Here is a 14,048-nt window from a genome sequence, read left to right on the forward strand (position 1 = left end):
AGTTGTGTTACGATCCCCTCCAGAATTTGATAAAAATTTGTATTCAGAACAAGTAACCTCAATGTGGCCTTAATGAAATTAAGTCAGGGAGACAGAGTTGAAATGCAAGAAAACTAGTAATTTGTCCTAGTAATTTGGCATCGCCTTGTGATGAGCTCCTGTCTTTCCCAGCTTCTTATCAAGGTGGGGCCTATCATTTTGGACTTTGAACTTACACTGCATAAAATCAGTGGAATACCAAATTGTTATCTTTTGTGATAGCACAGACTGGAAACTTGATTGCTAATCCTACAATAAGCCATTTTACTATTCATTTTTATTCTCGATATCAAGGCAGGGGTGTAAGTGTCAAAGTTATACTAATGACATACGTTCTGTAGTAAGTGTTGAATTGATCATTGGTTTCTTAGTCTCCACATTTCCATCCACATTTGATATGACTGCCTTCCAAATAAGGGTTTTAGCATTACTTTCATTAAAACTTCTTGGGTAGGGACGCCTGGGTGGCTCAGTCGGTTAAGCATCTGCCTTTGGCTCGGGTGATGAGCCTGGGGTCCTGGGATTGAGCCCCACATCAGGCTCCTTGCTCAGTGCGGAGCCTGCTTCTTCCTCTACTTGTCAGTCCCCCTGTTTGTGTTCTCCTTGTCTCTGACAAGTAAATGAATAAAGTCTTAACAAAACAAACCAAACTTCTTAGGTAGAGAGGCTATTTGAAGTAGATCACGTTTGTCAGGTTCTCTACCCTATTACTCCTTGCTCTCCACAGACAGAGAAAGAAAAAATTATTTGTCGAAATTCGGTAACTTTACCAAACACGTTGATTACTGGGGCATGACTGACTTTCATATTTTTTCCTAGCAGGGGACTGATTAATGGCTATTTAGTTTTGTTTGTTTGTTTAGAGAGAGAATCCCAAGAAGGCTCCACACTCAGCGTGGAGCCTGACACTGGGCTCGATCTCACAACCCTGAGATACGACCTGAGCAAAACTCAAGAGTTGGACTCTTAACTGAGCCACGCAGGTGCCCCAAATAATTACTTTTTGAAATCGGTCAGTATATGTCAAAATACAGAACATGGAATCCCTTTGGTCTGGAGATGATAGAATAAGAATATATGATTAGGAGATTTAAATAGAAAGGGAGAAAAGGTCAGTAGACATCAATGCTGTTAACTCAGTCTTGTAAAAGTGGAAATAAATGTTCATCAGGAATTTCTATAAATGTATTTTGATAAACTTATGCAGTAACAGACTCATTAAAATGATGGCCAAGACTTAAGATGGAAGAATGTAACAGTTTAAGATAGTTTAGGGGCATCACATACCTTAATCAAGCATGTGTGTCTGTGAATGTGTTAATCATCCAGTCATGTGAAGGGATATTTACCCCGCATAAACAGTGGCAAGATTTTCAGGGATTTTTCAGTTATTTTACTCAGATTTTTTTTTATTAAGCATCAGTTTTATAGTATTTTTATTAAATCAAATTATTAAATTAATCAAATTATTAAATCACAGTAAACTATGATTTTAAAATTTATAAGAACATACCTCTTAACAGTAAGAAATCCTATCACCATGTATATAAGACCAAAACTAAGGAATAGAACTCTGGAAATCAGTTGTTAAAAAAATTTCTGTGGTCATTCAGAGACAGATACATTAGTGAGTGTAACTGTTTATTTGTAATTAGTATATTTGGAGTTTAGGCATAACTCCATGGGACTAGAAGATTCTAGTGTAGTTCCAACAGTGGACATTTATACATCCTTATTCTTGTCAGACTTCCCTACGGGGGGAATAGATATCTCAGGGTACTGGCTGGTCCTTTCCAGCGCTTGGTCTGATTAGGGAAGTAGCTGGGTCTTTCTAGACACCATGGCACAGAAAACCTTGAGTTGTGGAGAAAAGGAATGATGAGAAAATTGTTTACAGAGTAACTGAGTGGGCAAATCATGAAGATGGAGAAAGAAAGTATGTATGTTTTGAAGTAAAATTTAACAAAGATTCCCTAAGGAAAAGATATGTATAGGGGAGCATCTAGCATGATGGGAGCAAGCTGTTGAGCAGGTTTGAATACCATTTCCGACGTAGTCATTTCACTGATCCTTGAGGCTTTTTTGGTTAAATGGCTTTACTTAGCAAAGGATATAATGTGGGAGGCAGGTTTCCAAAGTTGACTTCTTGGGCCACACCTTCACATGCTATGTAAAGCCCGTGCCACCTCACGTTGCATTAGATAGGAGAAATCCTAGGCCTTCCGTGTTTAGTTTTGTTTAGTGATACCAGGATAGCCTATCAACTCTCATGGTAATTTTCGTTTAGTGTGTTGAATCAAAGGTTGGCAAGCTGTTTCCTGTGGTCCAGATGTGGTCCACTCCCTTTAAAGCTTCATTGGAACAGAGCAGTGCCCATTCATTTATGTATCAATGGCTGTTTTCTCATTGCAGTGACAGAGTTTAGTAGTTGTGACAAACACTGGCCCACAAAATCCGAAACACTTTCTAGAGCTTTACAGAATATGCCTGTTGATCCCTGTGTTAAACCAAGATATGTCTCCCATAACTGGAAAGACCACAAGCAGAGCCGAACTTGAGCCTGATACAGTCAGGATTTCAGAACGGTTTCCTTTTGATTCTTATATCTGCCCTTCTGATTGATCGATCTTGTTCTTTAGGTTGGTCCAGAGATGGTGGTAACAATAGGGACTACCTGTTTCTCCTCAGCCAGTGAAAGAGAACTAGTTTTTCATTCATAATATTGGGTAGTTTACTACTCTGCCTGTGTGCATGGCTCCTCTGACCTTGACTTCCATCTACACTAAATGAAACCTCTAATTGTGTATCCAGTTCCATTGGCCTTTGTGGGCCATTCAGTTTCAACTCCTACTTGACATCATCAGCTCTTTTTGGGGGGGGGGGGTTCTGGGGGATTTTCCTATCTTAGTTTTGAGCGTGGCTACATATTAACACTTTGGGGACTTGTTACATAGAGTAAACATTCCTTCCTTCCTTCCTCCCTCTTCCTTTCTCTCTCCTTTCTTTTCTTTGTCTCTTTTATTCTTTTTGTCCCTCCCTCCCTCTCTGTCCTTCCCTCCCTCTTCCTTTCCACCCTCCCCCCTCCTTCCTTTTTCCTTTCCTCTCCTTTTCTTTCTTTCTTTCTTTCTTTCTTTCTTTCTTTCTTTCTTTCTTTCTTTCTTTCTTTCACAAAAAGGGGACTCAAAGTCAAATTCAGTCACCAACTGATTGATAATACATTGGTTCACAACCTTGTAGATTCTCTTACGTTATAGGGCAACAGAGGGAAGGAATAGGATCCTGAAAAACTGAGGTGGGAATATATGAGCAGATTCCAACAAAGCTGAGGTCTTTGACCTCTAAACTTAGGCGTCTCCTTTGCCATTAGGAGGAAGCCTTTTGTTCTGCTCTAATGTAGTCTCCTCTTTCCTGAAGAACCTGTAATAATCTCCCCTGTGATGGTTTCCTTGCAGGAAATTTGATCCTCTGGTGAACTTTTCTTATTCTGACCTGAGTCAACATGAGATTTGTGGCCCCTCAGCCAATTTCGTAATGTGAATTGGTTCCCATTTCCAGAGCACCTTAGAGGTCAGGCGGGGTCCCCTTGAAAGAATCTTGTATACTGCCCAAACTGTGTACCATCAATTGTTCTAGACTTCCTCAAAGTGACTTGCAGCTATATTTTATGGAGGTTATATATTAGGTAAGTGGAAATAACCAGAACGTGGAAGGATTGCTGGACATTAGAGATGATATTAACTCCTGGAACCTCAAATGCCTGTGCCCAGCACTTAATAGTGGGGCTTATAAAGAACAAATAATGGATGCTTTTGCTCGGGTCCATATGTGGTGGTCTGAATGGATCCCTGAGCCCATCATCTGGTTATTTTCCAAGTTCCAGAATGCAGAGTTGCAATAGAAATACCCAACAAGTGGCAGAATCCTCATATTGGTTCCCTTACCAATGAAACAAGGACTATTTTGATAAGAAAGGACAAGTAAACACTGTAACTGCCTTGTATGTATCAAAGTAGAAAACCAAAAGCAATACCATATTCTTCGAGGGATTCTAGAGATTAGCACCACTAGCGGTATCTTGAAAGCCATAGCCCACTTCAGTTTACTCATTTGACCTGTGCAGAAGACAGGTGAATCTTGGAGAATGACATGGGATTATTGTAAATTTAATTAGGACCTGACATCACTTGCAGCATCAGATGAGGTTTTATTGCTGGAACAAATCAACACATCTGCTCCCACCTGATAGGCCGCCATTGTGCTAACATGCTTTTCCCCCCTCTATACCTGTTAGTAAACATCATCCAAAGAAGTTTGGTTTCATCTGGTAGGGCTATCAACATGCTCTTAGGACCCCAGCTCACAGCTACACTAACTTTTTAATCTTTGTTCACAGTTTAGTCCAGGAATTGGCAAACCACAGTCCAAGGGGCAAATCTGTCTGCTGCTTGTTTTTGTAAATAAAATGTTATTGAAACATAGCCATGACCACTCTACATACTGTCTATGGTGCTTTCAGGCTAATAGGGCAGAGTTGAGTAGTGGTGATAAATCTGTGTGGTCTGCAAAGCCTTAAATATTTACTATCTGGCTCTTTACAGAAATGATTTTATGACCCCTGATAAATACATATCTAATGACATGTGAAGTGTCTGTGACAGGTACGGACACTGCATAGAGCTGGCAGCATGCATCTTTGGGATTTGGGGGCAAAGTTATGCCATTCTGTACCGATGGCATTACTCCTGAGAAAGCAGCATCAGGCTTCTTTGATCCCTAGTTAAAACTAAATATTTGGCCAGAAGCCAGAAAATTACCACGCAGTGAAGTCATAAATTTGATTATAGCAGTAGCACTTCAACATCAAGTGGAAGTGACACAGATGAGCCTGGGTTTAGACGGAAGTCACAAGGAAGCGGCATGACGGTCGCAAGTGACTCAGATTGCCAAAGCTCCAGCTTCTGCTTCTGTGACTCCCATCTCTCAACCCATGCCCGTGACCTCATGAGTAGTTCTCTGTGGTCAGTTGAGTGAGAGTTCTCCAAAGAGAACTACCCAACCCCCTGCTAGGAATTTGGTTACACAAGACCACTTCCAGCATGGAAGGGACAGCACACTGTTTTCATTGGAGAGAAGTTGCTCTAGATACGGAATTGCCTCTCCTGCCCAGTGCATCTGCAAAAGCACCATGTGTGGACCTTACACATTGCTTTATTTTCTCTCATGGTGTTCCATCTACCACTGTTTGTGCTGTAATTAAAAAAAAAAAAAAAGAATTGTAGCAATGGGGCTCATGTTTGTGGATTCACTGATCTTCTACCGTGTTCCCCATTAACTGTCCCACTTCAGTAGCTGAATGTGCCTGGATTCTCAGAATTCCTACAAACTCTTAGGCTCCCACATTTGTGTCAGGTCTAATTCCTATTTTAAAGTTTAGTGGTTCAGCTTTCCTGACTGAACACTGGCTGATATTGAACCCTGTAGTGTAAGGGCCTGACATTAAGGTACTGATTACTGAGGCGTCCATTTTAAAAGATTCATTTTGAGGGGCGCCTGGGGGGCGCAGTGGGTTAAAGCCTCTGCCTTCAGCTCGGATCATGATCTCAGGGTCTTGGGATTGAGCCCCGCATCGGACTCTCTGCTCAGTGGGGATCCTGCTTCCCCCTCTCTCTCTCTCTGCCTGCCTCTCTGCCTACTTGTGATCTCTCTCTCTGTCAAATAAATAAAATCTTTAAAAAAATAAAAAGATTCATTTTGAGTAAACATATTGCCAGCTATATGACACAGTTTCTAGCAAAACAACGAGATAATGATCTAGGCCGTCCATACCCATGAACTTACTTTTTCAGAAGCCATGGGTGGCCTAGATAACCTAGATAACTGATCGCTTGGGTGACATGGCCTCTGCTCTCCCAGCTCCTAATTCCACTTGTATGTTGCAACTTTGCCAATAATGAGTGAATCCTTGTGAAACCCCAGATATCCCACCCTTGAACCCAAGTAAAGGCAGAGCTCCTGGTCTGAGCTCGTTTTTCTTTGACCTCCCTGTGTGGCCTTTGGGGATGCCATGTACCCTCCAGGATGTGTAAGTTATAAATCTTATTCCTGGTTTTTTTTTGCTGAAATGTGTCCAGTGATCATAGTAAGAACCAGCAAGAGCTGGTCCAGCCACGACACTGGCCCCAGTAGGGCTCTATACAAATAACACAGAACCTGGACCAGTGCCTCAGGCATCCATAGACAAGAGCATTACCACTGGTAGGCTTGGACAGATGCAACCAATCATTTCTGCTGCTCCTTTCTGGTGACTACCCCTCTCAAATGCACTTTCCTAACTTCTGTCACCATTGACTACTTTTCCTTTTGTTTATCCTCACATAAATGGAACTATATTATACGCTTTTGTGTCCCACTTATTTTGCTCAGTATTGTGTTTGTGAGATTGAATCATATTGTTTATAAGCAATCATTTACCTATTCTGTTATTGCAGAGCAGAGCAGGCAACCTACATCCTATGGGCCAGATATTTTGGGATGTGTGTGTCGTGTGTTTATTTTTCTGCTTGCTGGAATGGAATTCCCATGTCACGGAGGATGCATATATTTAATTCTCACAGACACTGCCAAACATTCTCCAAGTGATTGAACTAATTTATAGTCCCACAAGCAAAGCAATAGAGTTCTTGTTGCTCCATATCCCTGTCAACACTTTTGTAGTGCCAGATTTTTAATTTTTTTTAATTAAAAAATTGTTTTGGTCACACGGGTTTGTGGAGAGTGGTGTCTCATTGAGGTTTCCATTATTCCTCTGATGACTAATGCTATTGAGCAAATTGAGGAACTATTCAAAGGCTTATTATACATTTATATATCCTCCTTTATCCAGTGCTTGTTCAAATAATTTGTGGATTTTTTTTCTCTTGGAATTTCTTATTCTTGGATTTACAGGATTTCTTTATATTCTGCTAGAATTCTTTAATACTGTGTATTGTGATTTTTTTTCAGTTCTGTGGCTCCCAACTTCATTTTCCTTATGGTACCTTTCAGTGAACAATCATGCTTTTAAGTTTTCCCATGGTTTTTTTAGTTAGTGATTTTTAGAAATCTTCGCCTATCACAAATTTATGAAGGTACTTTTTTGAAGGTTTTTTTTAAATGAAGATATTTGAGTATCTCTTTTTAAATTTTTTAAGGTCCATATTCCAAGGACGCTTGGGTGGCTCAGTTGGTTAAGTGTCTGCCTTCAGCTCAGGTAATGATTCCAGCATCTTGGGATCAAGTCCCGCATAGGGCCCCTTCTTCAGCAAGGAGTCTGCTTCTCCCTCTGTCTGCCACTCCCCCAGCTTGTGCTCTCTCTCTCTCTCTGACAAATAAACAAAAAATATTTTTAAAAATCCATATTCCATTTCATATGGAATGAGTTAATTTTTATTTACGCATTCCGTTGTCCCCCAAGATCACAACCTGAGCCACAATCCAGTTGGTCATTTAACTGACTGAGCCACCCAGGTACCCCAAGAGAGAGAATCTTTTTTTTTTTAGGTTTTTTTTTTTTTTAAGATTTATTTATTTGACAGAGAGAGATCACAAGTAGGAAGAGAGGCAGGCAGAGAGAGAGGAGGAAGCAGGCTCCCTGCCAAGCAGAGAGCCCGATGTGGGACTCGATCCCAGGACCCTGAGACCATGACCTGAGCCGAAGGCAGAGGCTTTAACCCACTGAGCCACCCAGGCGCCCAAGAGAGAGAATCTTAAGCAGGCTCCACACTCAGCAGGGAGCCGAAGGAAGGGCTCAATCTCATGACCCTGAGATTGTGACCTGAGCCAAAATCAAGAATCAGATGCTTCATGGACTGAACCACCCAGGAGCTCCAAGAAAGTTAATTTTTAAGATGAAAGATAATATTGTTGAAACTCGGGAATTTCAAAAGCTCAGAAATTAAGACAAAATTTGTTAAATTAGTTTCTTCATAACTAAGGATGTTTATTCAATGTAGGACACAATAAATGAATTTAAAAATCCAGTTCAGGTACCAAGACAATTCAGTGGCAAAAGAACGGTCTCTTCAACAAATGGTGCTGAGACAACTGGACGTGCACAGGCAAAAGATGTCGCACCCGCTCCTTCACGCAATATACAAAAACTAGGATCAAGGACCTAAACGTAAGAACTAAAAATCAGGGGCACCTGGGTGGCTCAGTTGGTTGGGTGATTGCCTTTGGCTCCGGTCATGATCCCAGGGTCCTGGGATCAAGACCCATGTTGGGCTCCTTGCTCAACGGGGAGCCTGCTTCTCTCTCTCCCTCTGCCTGCTACTCCACCTGCTTGTGCTCTCTCTCTCTCTGTCAAATAAACAAAATTTTAAAAAACCTAAAAATCAGACTTTTAGATGAAGACATAACCATAAATCTTCATGACCTTGTATTAGGCAATGGTTTCTCTCTTTTTAAAAAAATAAACATTTATTTATTTATTTTAGAGAGAGTGAGTGAGAGAGCACAAGGGGAGAGGCAGAGGTCACTCTTTCTGAACTTCATCAGTTTTATTGTTTTATTCATGGAATGATCTTCTGGACTTAAAAAAAATTCAGTCTGTTTTCCATTTCATGAATTTCTTATCTTTATCATTTCCTTCCATCTACTTACTATAGTTTTTGTTTTCTTTTTATTAAATTCCTGAGATGGATGTTTCCATTTTTATTTTTAGCTTCTCTTCTGTTATAGTAAATGCTCTTAAGACTCTACAGTTCCTCCTAGGTATTAAAATTTCCAATTTAAAAAAATATATATATTTATTTGAGAGAGAGAGAGTAAGAGAGCAAGAGATCACAAGCAGGGAGGGGAGGGGTAGAGGGAGAAGCAGACTCCCCGCTGAGCAGGGAGCCCCATGCAGGACTTGATTCTAGGACCCCGGGATCATGGCCTGAGCCGAAGGCAGACCTTAACCAACTGAGCCACCAAGGCACCCTAAACCTTCCCGTTCTGATTGTGAATATTTTTCTCCTTGTAATTCTGTCAATTTTGGTTTTTTCTCTTGGCGGGCGGAGGGGTAGAGGGAGAGGGTGAGACAGAATCTCACGCAGGCCCCACACCCAGCGGGGAGTCCTGCATGGGGTGGATCCCACAACCCCAGGATCATGACCTGAGCCTAAATCAAGAGACAGTAGCTTAACTGACCGAGGCACGGATGCGCCTCTTAATTTTGCTTCTTAAAGTTTGCTTTATATTACATTGAAGCTGTTATTCTTGATAATCTGAAGCTTATGAAGTGTTTATTTGCATACCTCATAATGCTTTTATCTTCAAGGACTCTTTTGTCCAGTATTCATACATTTTTAGAGTTTAGAAAAAATGTGAAGCCTGGGGTGATGTTCTCTTTCTCTAGAAAAGATTTTCATTTGTTTGTGCTAGGTGCTTGAAGAGTGTAACAAAAAAGATTCACTGTAAACCAATTTCAAGCAGTGACGTGATTGGGAGTTTGTCTTCAGTCTCTACCAAAGACAATCCATTTCCCTTCTATTTTTACTCCTACCGGGAAGCTCTTGGGGATTACTCACCACCCTACCCTGACCTCCTCAACCCCTCCTCACGAGTGGCTAAAGTGCTGCCCGGTTTTCAGTGACAGAATCGGCTGGAGCGACCAAGGAAGACACTCGCAGCCTAAAATGGCACAATTTCACCAAGATTCTCTCTGGCATTCTAGGAGTTAATACACAGACGCTCCGAATACCCGGAAGTATTTTCTCCTCAGAGGGCGGAGCTCGGGCGTCATTTTTCTTGTGCATTCTGGGAGGTGTAGTCTGGGGACCTTGTAGCAGGCAGCACTTCCGCTTCTGGAAGGCTGGAGCGGGAATTGTGGGAAATGGTCCAGGAGCTCCCTCTAGGCGGAAGGAGACTCGCTACAGGAGTGCTACGCTGCTGCTCACCTTCCTGTCAAGTATCTTCCATCCCAGGGACCTTTCTAAAACTGAGCGGGGAGCCAGCGGGACCTCTGCTCTCGGGGAAAGGAAGAAAAGCCGCGGCCGGCAGAGGAGGGTGGAGTTGGGAGAGATTTGCGTTCCCCTCCCGCGTGGAGCGCCTGGTGCTTCTCTGGGTTGGGGCGGCCCAGGTCTTGTGGGTCCTGGTCTGAAGGTCTCCTGGCACTGCAGCCGGCTTTCCTCACCTGCCAGTCAGTTCTTCCCAGCAGAACAGTGTCATGCGATTTACTTCATCTTTCTTGGTCTCGTTATTCTCATCTTACAAGTAGTGTATCTGGTAGTGGTCCCTTATCATTTTACAGGAATTCGTGAAATGACAACAACAGCCTTGTGAGGTAAATAATGCTATTATTATTATTATTATTATTAGGGGAAGTGATGACAAAGAATGAAATTTCATCCCATTTATACAGTCAAGCGATTACAAGCTTTCTATACCATTGTATTTTTAAACACTGGGTACATGCAGTCCAACCACTAGATCTATGCCTTCTCAAGATTAACAATAGCTTTTCTTCCTATAAGAGGACTTGACTGCACCATATGCTGCAAATTGTTTGATAAATTTGTGCTAAAATTTACTTGGGAATCATGTCTTAGGTAATTGACTTTATCTGAGGGAGTAATGAAATGTATCTTATCTCCCCTGCTAGCAGATCTGCAGTTCAGAGAAAAGCACCTTGGTTCAACCCCCACAGTGATAGGGACAGTGGATTATTTTCTCATACATTTACATTTAAAGGGGACAAAGCCCTGACCTCTTATTTTATTTTTTAATTGTTTAATTTAAAGCCCAGACCTTGAAAAGCACTTCTGGATTTTAAACTTGGTAAGAGGCTTATTTAGCCTCTAACAAGATTTACATGTGCATCTAAAGGTCAGAGAAAAGATCCCAAAAGCCCTGGGTTTCCTATTGAAATGCTTTAAGAAAATGCCCTCATCTTTTGGACCAGGAAAATTCCTTTTTTTTTTTTCTTTTTCATTTACTCTTAGTAGGCTTGTTTGCTCAAAACTTACAGCTGGTAAGAGGCAAAACTGCCATTTGAACCTAACGTGTTAGAGCCTCAAGTCTATGTTTTTAATCTCAATGTTGTACACACACACACACACACACACAAACAGGAAATAGTTCTGTATATGGTTTGAGGAAGTTTTTGTTTTTTTTTTCTAACAGGTTTGGAAGATCTTTTGGGGCTTTATACTTTATATTCTTATTATAGTAAAATATATGCCCATTATAGAGAGATTAGGACATACAAAAATATAAAAAGGAAAGAGTAGGAATAACCCGTAATCTCAGGATTTAGACATAACCACTGTTAACATTTGTAATGTATTTACGCATAGGCGCTGTACTACAAATGGTATTTCTTTCTTAAATTTTATTATTTTGGAACTTTATTCCAAATAAATAGGAATTTATTCTTTTTTTAAAATATGTTATTTATTTATTTGACAGACAGAGATCACAAGCAGGCAGAGAGGCGGGCAGAGAGAGAGGAGGAAGCAGGCTCCCCGCTGAGCAGAGAGCCTGATGCGGGGCTCGATCCCAGGATGCTGGGATCATGACCTGAGCCGAAGGCAGAGGCTTGAACCCACTGAGCCACCCAGGCGCCCCTAGGAATTTATTCTTATGGATAAACACAAATGTACACAGAGAAAATAGTGTAATGCACCCTCCCCATCAGTCATCTGCAGCCCTCGTCAACATTTTGACGAGGCATGGAGCCCAATGCAGGCATGAGCTCATGATGCTGAGATCAAGATCTGAACTGAGATCAAGAGCCAGATGCTTCATGGATGTACAATTATTGATAATATTTTAATCATCATATAGCAAAGTTACTAAACCATCCACCCCTCATTCATGTTTCCCATCGTCTGAGGATAGTATTTATTTTTTGCAGGTTGGACATGAGTCAGGTCGAGTTTCCAGTGCCCTTATGTGTATTTATCTAGATGTTCCTCATCTTAATCCTATTGTTATCCCCATTTTACAAGTGGAAAAAAGGACAGAGTTCACAGAATAATAGCAGGAGTAGTATTTTAATCTAGGCAGACTGATTCCAAACCTGTAGTCTTTTACACATTGCTTTTATTAGCGTACAAGACAAAACCCCACAAGATGTCTTATTGGAGCAAAGAATATTTAAGCTGTGGATGAAGACCGTACCCTGGAAGTGAATGGAGCAGCTGGATATGATGTAATGAACAGCAGATACGATGAGGCTTTAAAAAATTTTTTTTTAATCTTTGGAAAGATTTATTTATTTGACAGAGAGAGACATACAGCAAGAGAGGGAACACAAGCAGGGGGAGTGGGAGAGGGAGAAGCGGGCCTCCCGCTGAGCAGGGAGCCCATTGCGGGACTCATCCCAGGACTCTGGGATCACAACCTGAGCAGAAAGCAGACTCTTAACTGAGCCACCCAGGTGCCCCTCAAAGAGGCTTTTCATGGGAGTACAAGTTATTCAGTACAGCTGGGCATGAATACAAAGTGGATTTGAGGAGGAAAAAAATATGGAAGTTTCCTGTTCGTGTGACTTGCTAAAGCATTTGGAACTTCTCTTGAGGGCACTGGATAGAAATGTAGGTGAAAATAGCTGAATTTCCATGTTATGCTATATCTCTCTGGCATCAGGGAGGGAAAAAATGATTGGAATTAAATTATCTGTTCATGTTGATTATACAAGATGTGACTAATGAGCGATTAGCACTCAGGCTCTGTTTGTCAAATGCCAAAATTTTAAAAAAGATTTTATTTATGTATTTGAGAGATAGAGATCACAAGTAGGCAGAGAAAGAGGGGGGAAGCAGGCTCCCCGCTGAGCGGAGAGCCCGATGTGGGGCTCGATCCCAGGACGCTGGGATCATGACCTGAGCCAAAGGCAGAGGCTTTAACCCACTGAACCACCCAGGCAGCCCTCAATTGCCAAATTTTGAAACCTGGCTTTAGCGCTTGCTATTTCAGTAACACGGGCAAATTACTTAAATTCCTCTGCCTCTGGCTCCATAAAGTGAAAGAAATAATAGTATTTACATAAAAAACAAGTTGTGACAAGAGAATCCCGGAGTCTAAAGTGTTTGGGGGGCGCCTGGGTGGCTCAGTCGTTAAAGCGTCTGCCTTCGGCTCGGGTCATGATCCCAGGGTCCTGGGATCGAGCCCCACATCAGGCTCCCTGCCTGGTGGGGAACCTGTTTCTCTCTCTCCACTCCTCCTGCTTGTGTTCCCTCTCTCACTGTGTCTCTCTCTGTCAAATGAATAAATTAAAAAAAATCTAAAGTGTTTGGGATAGTCCCTAGCATACACTGAGAACTTCATGAGAGATATGTGTGTAACAGAAGGAATACATGTTTATTATTGACAGTTAGATGGAAATGGAAAGAAGCCTCCATTCTTTTCGCTGCCACAGTTAAGAATTACAGGACAGCGAAAGGAAAGGAAAGCAGAGCAAAGTTGTATTAAAGTACAATCCAAGGGAGGAACAGGCCAATTGATAGAGACAATGTACTCCACCCCACCCCCTAAAAACTCCCAGGTGTGGGCTTATATCGTTTTTTCCCTTTGGGGCTGGTGCTGGGGTTGCAACATTTGAGAGAAAGTTCTGGATTATATAATAATTAGCCAACTACACATGTCCTTTCCCAAAATATATTGGAAATGCCTGCACAGGGTAGGACACTGCGTTATTTCTCTTCTGGAGACAGGTCCAACACGGACAAGAGGCGGCTTTCTGCACAAGTGCAACGAGCACAACAAACTTAACTCTTCGTCTGTCAGGATGTTGTAACCGCAAATCAATTGCTACAGGATGGACTAGGGTGGTCTCTGGGCGGTCCTTGTTCAGGGCTCTCTGTCAGGACGTCTAAGGTCCATCCTCTTGTCACTCATGCCTAGCTTCCTGCCCAACACGTTCAGTAAAGAAGAAATGCAAACATATATTGTAGTGGATGTATGGATATTTTGGGGGTATTCCTTTCTGCTCCCCATCTTTATATCTTTTAAACATCGGTGCTGTCATATGTTTGAGCAAATAA

This window comes from Martes martes (genome assembly GCF_963455335.1).
Source record: "Martes martes genome assembly, chromosome: 17".
Lineage (NCBI taxonomy): Eukaryota > Metazoa > Chordata > Mammalia > Carnivora > Mustelidae > Martes > Martes martes.